Source organism: Carlito syrichta, unplaced genomic scaffold, assembly GCF_000164805.1.
Source record: "Carlito syrichta isolate Samal-C Ts95f unplaced genomic scaffold, Tarsius_syrichta-2.0.1 Scaffold304431, whole genome shotgun sequence".
NCBI classification, from domain to species: Eukaryota; Metazoa; Chordata; class Mammalia; order Primates; family Tarsiidae; genus Carlito; species Carlito syrichta.
Genome location: NW_007248527.1, coordinates 467,283 through 478,302, shown reverse-complemented (window position 1 = coordinate 478,302; position 11,020 = coordinate 467,283). Strand labels below are relative to the sequence as shown.

Genomic DNA, 11,020 nt, shown 5'->3' with positions numbered 1-11,020 from the left:
CTCAATGTGTTTTGCTCAGTGCCAGGAACATAGAAAGTTCCAGGAAAGTTCTAGACAAGTAGTAACCCTTTGTAACATGATGACCATGACCATGATAACAGAGATGCTGTCGCTGATGTTTCCCTCAAATAACAATGTCATACAGAATGGTGATATAGGGATTATTCTGTTGGTGGAAGAATAAATTAATGTATTTCTAAAGTGTGATTTTTACAATGCATGACCAAAGTGTTAAAAAAGCAAATTTATTTTGATAGATTATTCTCCTTTATATATTTATTCTAATGAAATCGAATAAACTCCTCCTTCAGAATTTATTTTCAGAACCTTCATTACAGAATTGATTCTAGTAGTTAGCATAAAATTGAGCACAATAGAAGACTGGCTGAAGTATAGGACAGTCACGTGTCAGAAAATTATGTGGTGTTTAACAATGACATTGTAGAAAAAAATTTAGTGGCACGATTCCATTCCAGAATATCAGGTGAAATGAATCCTAGGGTTAAACATGTGGATGTATGTATACAGGAGAGAATTGTGCATCTGAATTTAAACGTTATTAGTGTGACTCTGAGTGGTGGGGTCATGGGTAATCATTTTCTTCTGTGTATGTGTGTGCATATTTTTCAACATTTTCTCTAATGAACAAGTTATAATTTTGTAAACAGAAAGATGAAGCACCCATTGGTAAATATTACTTTTCTGTTTTCAGAAGACGACTCTTGGGAATTTGGAAGCTGAGATTTGGAGCAAGTATTTAGGATTTCCCTCTAACCTCCCTGCCGTGACAGTCCTTAATTGACAGATGATGGAGAACATCTTGCTGGGCAAAGTGGCAGGCTGAGTGGCAGAAGCCATGCGGTCACTAGCTGCTGGAGAGGGGTCAGGAAGCTTAATCAATGTGGGACACACGACCTGCTTCGTGGTGGAGGAGGCCGATGCATCCCTCTTTGCTGACATCGTGTGGCTAGGAACAGAGGCACTTAGCTGTATAAACACAGGGCTTGCGCAGCAACACCCTAAGTGATTAGCTGATAGACCAAGAATTAAATACAGACCCAGAGACTGGAGTAGGATGACTCCCCGAAGAGCATCCTGTCCCGCTCTCCACACGTGCAGGAGTTTTCATTGTGACTGAAAGTCTGTGCTGCTCTCCATGCGGTCAGCCTAGGTTCCATGCTAGCCTGGCAGGAGGGATGGAACCCAACACACCTCCTTCTGCATGTGGGTGTTGCTATCTCAGAGGGTGAGGAAGGTGCATGGAGATATTTTAAATAAACGGATTCCCTTTGAAGGATGTCCTGGATACTGGCACCCAAGACAGGTGCCCATGGGGTTGACGATGTCTGTGCTGGCTAATAGAGTGAATGAAACCCTGAAATGTGCCACCTGGGCACCTGTCCGTGTTACCTCCTCAGTTCAGGTCAACAAACAGAAAGCCATGTTCCAGACCCTGTGCCTATATGGGGTATACCAGCTCCTGAACCCTACTCTGCTCCAATTTCTCCCCTTCCAAGAACACCAGAGTGTTCTTTGCAAGATGCAGGCCTGATCATGACATTCTCTACCTTAAAGCCATCAGTGATTTCCCACTGCCTTTAAGATAAAAGTCATGCAAAGCCCCCCACAACCCCCGAGGCTTGTTTCTCCTGCAGCTCTGTGGTTCTTTCTTCGTCATCTCCTCCTCCTTCCAAACAACTAATTTTCATAAATTTCTTTAACAGCTATTCATGCCTTCTGCCAGAAGCCTTCTTTGGTTTCTTAAGATGTCACTAGATCTCTGACCACATGTAATAGCACCTTATCATGGCCCAAACTCAAAGGTTTTGCTTTGTAATTTATCATCTAGTGGTCTGCTTCTCTTGGATGACTCTTAGTCATCGGATGGCATATCTGTCTTTATCAGTATGTAGTATGATTCATGGCCTATCATAGGTAGTCAGTTTACTGAGCAAGTGATTGAATGAATGATTGAACTTAAAATGAGGCTGACATAGCCGCTCTTTGCATCAAGCTTAAGGGGAGATAGACAGACTTGTGAATGTGTATTAAAGGGATGGTTTTGGAGAGATGTGCATTGAAAGGATAGGTATAGAAGAGAATAGGCAATTGATTAATTCCGTCTGAGAACAGATGATTCTGGGTGATTTTCCTAGAGGAGGAGCCCAGTGAGTAGGTCCAGAGGAATGGCGAGACAGTATTCTCTTGGCATGGCTTGGTATGAAATCCCGGGAGTCAAAACACACGTCCAGCACGAGTGAACTCTGGAATGTGTTGCTGTCATTTCAGACTGAGCTCCTACTGCGTCTGGCCCTGGGCACTAGGAGGCCTTGGTGGGCTCTTGGGTTCTAGCCTCCCCTTCTTTGCACCTGCCCCCTTGATGGGCTGGTGATCTCTTGAATGGCCCCTGGCAGTCAGGCCTGAGGATGCAGCTGAACTGGAGCAGCGGGGAAGGGAGGGGCAGGCTCGCCTTGTCCACCGGCAGCACCATATGCTCACACCTTAGTCGATTCCAGTCATGTTCCTCAGCTGCCCAGCTGTCACTGCCATAATTACGGCAGCCACAGCCGCGGGAAGTGTGTGGTTATGGAGACCCTCTGGTCTCCTTAGAACTTTACTACTGTTGTTATAGCTTATCGGGACACAGGCTGCCTTCTGTCGGTCTCTTGAAAACGGCTGTAATTTCCATCCATCACTGGGGGAGCCAGCTGCTGCAGGGGCAGCTGTCAGGGAGAGAGCTCTGTGTGCTCCCTGACACTCTGGCCCTGACCTTGGGGAGGTGGCAGCTCCAAGCCAAGAGCCTTTCTTGGGACAGCAGTTGGGCCATCTCTTTTTTCTTGACCCGGGGGTGACTGCTTTCTGCTTTGTTTTGTGGCCCTGACCCACCTGTCTTTTGCCTTGTATCTTTCCTGGCCCACGAACTTTCCAAGTGAAGGAACACTTGTGTAGGCTATAGACAATGTTCTGATATTAAAAACTTTGCCTTGAATTTTACAATAACATTCTTTCCCACATTATAAAGGAAACATACAACCATAATTGTCATGAAAATAGATGGTATTTATTGACTGTTTACTATCCAAGCATTATAACTTTACAAGGATTTTCTAATTCATTACTCAAAATAATATCAGAAGTAGACATATGATTTTCACGTAGCAGGTAAGGAACCCTGCTAGGAAAGGTTATATAACCTGTCAGGGGGGCATAGCTAATGAGCGGAAGAGGTAGGATTCAAAACTATGGCCATCTCTTTAGGGTTCAACTGTGTGCCTCATTTTTAGCAATTTAGAAAACAGAAAACTAGAAAAAAAATCACCAATAATTTTACTTTTCAAACACAATTCATTATGATCTTGATATATTTCCATTCATTATTTTTCTATTCATTATTTTTCCATAATTGTGATTATATTGTATAATCAATTTTGTCCTATGCCTTTAAAATTAATATTATTACATAACCATTTTCCATCTTGTGGGTTTACTAGCCTTTACTGTTTCCCTTTTGTTGCTTATTGGATTGCATCCAAGTTTTCCCTAGTTGAACTAACAAAGTGCCATTGGGATGTGTGTGTGTGTGAGATACTATATAGTTAGCCTGTTGTTAAGCTTTGCTCATGCAACATCTAATTTATTCTTGTGGTAACCCTATGAGGTACAGAAATTACTTCTCCATCTTACAGGTAAAGAAACTAAGGTTTAGAACATTAGATAAGTCACCCAAGGTTACGTAGCTGGCTGGGGACAACTGAATCTAAACTATTATCCTTTTGGTGAAGGCCGTGCTTTTTGCCATTAGTCTAGCCTTTGATTATAAGTCTTTTCCCTCCATATTATTATCATTTTTTAAAAAAACTTTTTGGGTATACTCCCATAAGTGGAATTTTGAGGTCAAAGGGGGTAATGGTTTTTATCATGAGTTAGAGGAGCTTACATTCCAATTTCTGCTGTATTTTTCCCTTGCCAGCTTTGAGTCTTCTTCTTGGTAGGGTGATTAGCAGCTCCCGGTTTTTAATGGCTTCTGACAACCCAAGTTCACCCCTTGTCCTTAAGGGAGGGAGGGCTGGAAATACCTGGTGAAGACCCTCACCACTCACACGGTCATAAATGTTGCTCATGTGACAGTTGAAATTGATAACATGTTATTGCTTTATTTGATATGATTGTTCTTGGTATTTCTTCATATTTTCTTGGCCTGTTGTACCTCTTCTTTTGTAACTTGGTTGTTCTATTCTTAGCCCATTTATCCATGATATCTTCATGTTTTTCACAAATGATTTCCTGATGCGGTAAAGTCCCTAAATGAGTCTTTGATAAGTGAAAAAGCACATGGTGCCAATTTCCCACTGTTATTTTTAAAACCTCTGTTTGTAAATTACTGTATTAATTTACTTCTATTTTTCCAAATAAGTGACCCAGAATTTATGTTAACTTCAGGTTTAGTTAATTTATGTGAGGTTCCGCCTTTCAGTTAATCAGTGAGAACTGAGAAAGGTCCCTGAGTTTCAAGGGATTTTGGCATCTGGGTTTCAAAACTCTGGTATCCGTTGGGGTCCTTCCTCTCCCTGGCACCTCATATCCACCAAGTATCCAGTCCTGAGTTCTGTTCTATGGCCTGTTGTCCCTTGAGTTCCTCTTCTCATACCCATCCCAATTTCTCTCTCCCTAGATTGGGGGGGGACACATGAGAAAGGGACAGAAGCCCCTAACTGATATTTTACAGGGGCTGCCAGGAAAGAGGCTATTCTAATCATATCACTAGAAAAACCCTTCACCGTGTTTCTCTTTGTCCAGTGGGACCCATTTACCATAGACATGCACAGCAGGATTTAGGTAGGATTCTATGAGAATATTTTACAGTTATAAATTACTTTTCATGTGTATTAGGAAAGTGTTTACCTAGCATATTAAACTTGTACATGGACAGATGTTGCTATTATATGGCTATGAGTACAAGTGAGACCATGCAAAAATTTAAAGACAACTATTAAGTAGATATTATAATAGGGGACACACGGACTTGGCAAAGATAATGGGATAAGCAATATATAAATGAATAAACAATAGAAGTATAAACAATGTAAATCTATTTATAAATGTTAAACAATGTATAAACAATAAAAGTTTGGGAAAGACCGCTCTACAAGCTACCACCCAAAGTTCATAGCACCCAGAAACCTGTTCCAATCTTGTCCTTGAGTCCCTTCTCTCTCGCTTACATACAGCATTTTAGGCCTAGACATACATATGTATATATGTGTGTATATGTGTATAATATATGTGTAACATATGTGTATATATGTGTCAATACTATATGCAGAATATAGTATACTATAGAATATAGAATACTATATGCAGTAAATATTGATTATGCCTCAGGCTTCTTTTAAGTAGAGCTTGTCTATTTGTGTCCTGGCTCACTTTTTCCCTTGTACTTTCCTTAGTTGTTCAACGTCTTACTTTCTCTTCTAGATAGATTCCTATTTGGAAGCACAACCTGGACTTTCTTCCCCTGGTCAGCTTTAGCCCACAGAATGTTCTTCACTACTTAAAAAGTGTCTTTGCATGGGTGATCTAATTGACTCCTCACAACAGCCACTTGAGGTAAGCATCTCCATTTCGCAGATGAATTAACCAAGGCATTGGTTAACATTAACATTGTCAGGTGCCTTTCAGCTAGTCGTGGCGGGGATTTACCTGAGGAATATGACTTAACAACCATGCCTGCTTGCCCTCTCACACGACACTCCTGCTTCCCACAGAGGCTGGGTGCTTGTATATACTAAGTGCTCAGTAAAGGTTTGGGAGACGAATGAACTATTAACACATTCTTATTTCTATGACTTTTGTTTACTTTGCACATGACGACCCTCCCACAAACTCATTTTTTGACATTTTACATGTCGAGGATTGGGAAGTCTGGGCTTTTACCCAAAGGCTGAAAATATGTTCATTTTATGGTGTCCTTTCTGAGGGGAGCTGGTGTTACTACAGAGCATTGATGTTCTTTTCTTCTCACCAAGTGCTTTTTTGAAAATGGATCGTTGAAGAAAAAAGCATCCACTCAGCATGGCTTGACTGGAGGTGGTGGTGGGAGCAGAATAATGCTTTAAAAGCCGTATTCTGAACTATGGTCTGAAAGTCCCTTGAATGGGTTCAGCTATGTCTTCTGAGATACCCAGGAGCATTTTTTTATACTTATGTGGGAGACAGAACATTGAAAGACTAATCATTTCTGTGAATATCATTACTACTGATAGCTTCCAAACCAACAGAGGCATGCCAAATGCATAGAATCAGTGAATTAGGGCATCCTTTTTTTTCCTAGGCTGCAATGAGGTACTAGGAGGAGCAGAAATCGCTAGATTCTTCTCTAGGACTTGATACTCAATTCTATGAGCTGTTACACAAGAAACTCAACTGGATATGTGGTTGGCCTTATAGAAAGAGGGAAGAGACCACACAGTACCCATCCTAGGCAGTATGTACCCACACAAGCTGGAGGAAGATGACAGGGCATGCCTTCTGAAAGGGTTTGGTCAAGGGAACCAGGCTAGTAGGATTGATAAGGGAGATATTTTTTTTCAATATTTGGTCACTCTCCCCGGCATGGCAAATATACTTCTTCCTTAGAAAGACCCCAGGAGATGCAAAGAGCCACACCTCGCTCTAAGTGAGGCTCAAATACCAGAATTTTCATGGAAAGTGGTGATAGAGCACATTTAAAAATTCAGAGGCTGGCACGCTGAGTGCATGCACCACAACCCTCCAGAGGCTTGTGTTTCATGGGAAGATCCAGAAGGCGCACAATTTCCCAAAGTCATTAGGAATGTGCTAATGGAAAGAACACTTGCATCATAAGTCCAGCGGTGGCACAGCTCAGTGGGCCAGGGATGGCTTCAGGAGAAGCATTACAGAATGAGGCTCATGGATAGCAATGAGCATGTGAGAATCCCCCAAACAGTAGAGGCCAATTGGTGATGCTTGACCACCAGATCCAGTGGATGCAATTATCCTAATGAGTAACCATGGTGGCAGGGCAGTCAGATTGGTCTGTCCTACAGAAAGATATGAAGATGGTCATTAGAACAAGGTAGTCCTTAGAGGCAGCCAACACAGGTACTAGTCAATTAGTACTACTCAGTTTTTCTTGACTTCAAGAGATATCAAGAATAGCTGGTTAGGAGAATCAAGACAATTTCTCCCAATAAAATGACACTGTGCCAATACTGTGCCCAGTTTTTAGACTTGAGCTCTTTTTGGGACCAGGAACCTTTGGACCAAAGAAAAAACCATCTGCCCAGGAGTAAGGACCCTGCAGCACTGTGGCAAGTGTACATGGTTTTTATTCCCCTGTTTTCTGTAAAGAGAACTCTAGCCATATACTTGGGTAACTGCATCCTAGGAAAGGAAATAGCCAAATATTTCAAGGAACATTGGAGACAGAGTTTGAAGTGACATTGATAGTTGGAGGTTTAAAGTGTTGTCATGGCCCTGCTACACAAGTGGAGGTACAATGGGGCTTGGTAATGAATGGAATTCTGGTCAAAGGCCACCCATCCATTGGTTACTTTCTTACTCCGTGAATGTGTAACCAGAATGGATGCACTTGGTAGTAGGTGCAACTCCCATCCTGGGACCTTAGACTGTAGAATAAGAACTGTCAGAGTAGGAAAAGCTGGGGCAAGAACTCTGAAAATACCTTTCACTCATCTGCTACCGAGGAGTCAAAACAGTATTATTCCAGTGGGAAGAAATAATACTGACAGAGACAGGAAATGTTAGTTCTACTCTTAAAGAGCTGAAAAATATTGTAGGGTGGTGGATTACTTAATTCACCAGTTCAACCCAGACAGATCCTGAAAAATAACAGTGACTATCACAGCTGCAACCTTATAGTAACCTGATCACAGCAGCCATGCAACTGAACAGATTAACATGGCCTCAAGTTCATGGGAAGCAGCACTGACTTAGCAAATGTATTCTTTCCCGCACCTATCAAGTTGATCAGAAATAGTTTGCATTCACATCGAGCAGACAATAGTACACATTCATAGTTTTGCCCCAGGGCTCTGCTAACTTTCCTGCCCTCTGTCATAATATGGTCCCAGTCCAAAGTGTCTTCCCCATGTGGATTTCCAGCAGGACATCACAACGACCCATTCCATGGTGAATACACTGATAGGATAAGCAAGATATATCCTGCATGTTTGAGGCCCTGATGAGACACATGCGGTCTAGAGTTTGGGAGATACACCCTATGAAGATTCAGGAGCCTGCTGCACCAGTAAACATGTTTAGGAGTGGTCAAGGAGTGTCACAACATTGCACTCAAATTAAAGAAGAAATGATTGTGTTTTGCCTCTCCCACCATGGAAGAAAGAAGTACAGTGTTTGGTAGGCTCTTTTGATTCTGGAGGCAACAGAGTCTCCCCCTGGGAATCATGCTTTGACTCATGTACCAGGGACACAGAAGCCTCTCAGATCCGAATGGGGCCTAGGAGGAGAGAAGACCCTACCACGGGTCCTGGCTGTAGTGTGAGCAGCCCTGCCATGTTGGGTGTAAAACAACAGCAGACCCAGTGGTACGGGAGGTATATCCCATGGCATTGAAAACATGTCATGTGGAGTTTATGGCATGCTCCAATGAGAGAATTGCTAGGGCTCTGGGTCAAGGCCATGGCATCTGCTGGGGAGAACCATATGTCATTTGAAAACCAACTTCTGATTGTGCTATAGGCCTTGGAAGAGATTAAGCACTTGATTGTGGGGCACTGGGGAATCCTGGGGCCAGATGCCACCATGGGCTCATCTGTCAGACTCTGCAACTCATGATGCTAGTCAGGCCTGGAAACAAGCCATCATAGGGTGGAAATGGTACACCTGGAGTCAAGTATGGCAGGACTGAATAGCAAAGGCGATTTGCCTGAGCAAGTAATCCAGGCCCACATGTGCCATGCTCCACTGTTGTACCTGCACCTGCCTCAGATGGCACCTCTTGCTGTCTAAGGGTTTCTTGGGACCAACTGATGGACATCAAAATCCCTGAGATGAGCTCGTGGAAAAGATTGGAACTCTATGAGGGTGCGGGCTGAAGTGGGTGGCGACTACACTGCAATCCTTCTCAGGGGTGGCTTTGAAAGACAGTGATGAGAAAACACCTTCCCGAAGGGCAAAGCCCACACCATGCGGGTCATCCACTTCCTGTGCTTCCCGACATAAACCAAAGAACAGGTGATCAGAAAACTTCCTGGAACTCAGATGGGTCCTCGGGGGCGTTTGAGGCAGAACCAAGGGAGGGGACGAGGGACTCAAGGAGCACAGGCCACTGGAAGCCATGGGGGCATCTCAAACTCCATCTAGAGAGAAGCAGTTAATGTTGGAGCCGTAAAGATGTAAGCTTTCCCTGAAAGCCAGGCAAGCGCGAAGCATGTCCTCGAGTTTGCCTTTACTTTGTAAATTCTGGTCTGGAGTAGATGTGGCAGCCATATTTCTCTGAGTTTTTTTTTTTCCATCTCCCTTTGTTTAGCCGCAATCCAGGTGTTCTCCTTCTTCTTGGCCACCTCGTTCTCTGCCTGGTGGAGAGGGGGTCTTTGGGGATAATCCCACGTGGAGGGTATTCAGTACAAGGAAATGGCTGTAGACCAGAATGAAATTTACTTGTCCAGTAGAGTTCATTCTGAGGACACAGGGTTCAGGAAGATGAGAAACCCAGATTACAACGGCAAGGGCATAAGGACCCAGGACATGCTGTGAATGCCAAGAGGCACTGGCAGCTAGGTCAATGCCAGGCTAGGCTGGGGCAGGGTGAAGCCAGATAGCCTGGGGGGGGGGGAAGAGTAGAAGAGAGAGGGAGAAAAATGGCAGGGGGCTTTCAAGGAGGTAGGGAGGCGGCTACAGCCCTGACTGGAGACAATGCGCCTGGCGATTGTGTTCTCTGTGTGATGGGTGGGGACCGGGGTCTTTCTAGTTGTAGCTGGGGTCGCCTGCATTGGCACACTCATGCTTTTGTTCTCAGCACCTTGTAAAGAGTAGCTCTTTGAATTGGACCAGCTGGACTGTGCCGGGACTATATTTATGCACGTCCTGAAGGTTCTGAGTTTGAATAATTGACGACCCTTTGCAAGGCAACACCATGGCTTTGGTTCGTAGGAAATTTGCCAGACTGTATCCACCCAACTCGGCTTCGCACTCACCCACCTTGGAAAATCTGCTCTTTCAATTAGCGGTGTGCAGGAATATATCTAGTGGGCATGAATGCAGTTAATAACAGAACTGGTTCAGACTACTGGGCGAGACTTCTCTAAGGGGCTTAAAATATGGAACGTTGCTGCTAAAGACCTTCCCAGATCTTGGCCGTGTGAGGACGGAGATTGGGCTGTGCTCACAATGTGTGGTGATGCATAAATATTAGCCTTAAATAACTGTGAATACCTTGTTTCCTGCAAAGATTAGTGGCTCTTCCCTGTGTGATAAATTGTGTGAGTTACAGTGCAGACCTGTCTTCCCACTGTATTATCCCACAGCCTTTTAAATAACCGAGTCCAAATTATGCTCAGCAAGCTGTGGGGAACGCTTGGGCAAACGTTAGGCGGAGATGTGCAATTTGGATTCATCCTTCTTCTGCTTCTCCCTTTCTCTCTCATACATTTATTTCACCCTCCCCGAGTCTTCTTCTCTGATTCGCGCTCTCTCTCTGTCTCTCTCATTCACCCTTTCCCTCCATTTCCCTCTGAATCTCCCACTTCTTTATCCTCATCTCCTGACATCATAGTAATAGCTAACTTTTATAAGTTGGACTAGACACCTAAAGCTAATAAAATCCTAAGCCCTTTATTTCTACCGTTTTATGTAAAGGTGGGCGCTTTGACTGTACTCCTTATGGAGATGAGTTTGCTGAGGCACAGAGAGGTTAAGGTACATGCTCAAGGTCACCAGCTAGTGAGGGGGAGCAGTCAGGGTCTGTACCAACCTGTCTGTCTGACCACCCAGCCCGGGCCCCTGACAGGACCGGGGG

General features: G+C 43.8%; 1 long non-coding RNA gene across 1 annotated transcript in view; it reads left to right on the top strand.

Annotated features, from left to right (window-relative positions):
• The first annotated feature begins 5,549 nt into the window (after positions 1-5,549).
• Positions 5,550-11,020, top strand: part of LOC110595798 — a 53,103-nt gene continuing 47,632 nt past the window's right edge. The window contains exon 1 of the long non-coding RNA XR_002482073.1: positions 5,550-5,607. This is a non-coding gene — a long non-coding RNA (uncharacterized LOC110595798). The remainder of the gene's footprint in view (positions 5,608-11,020) is intronic.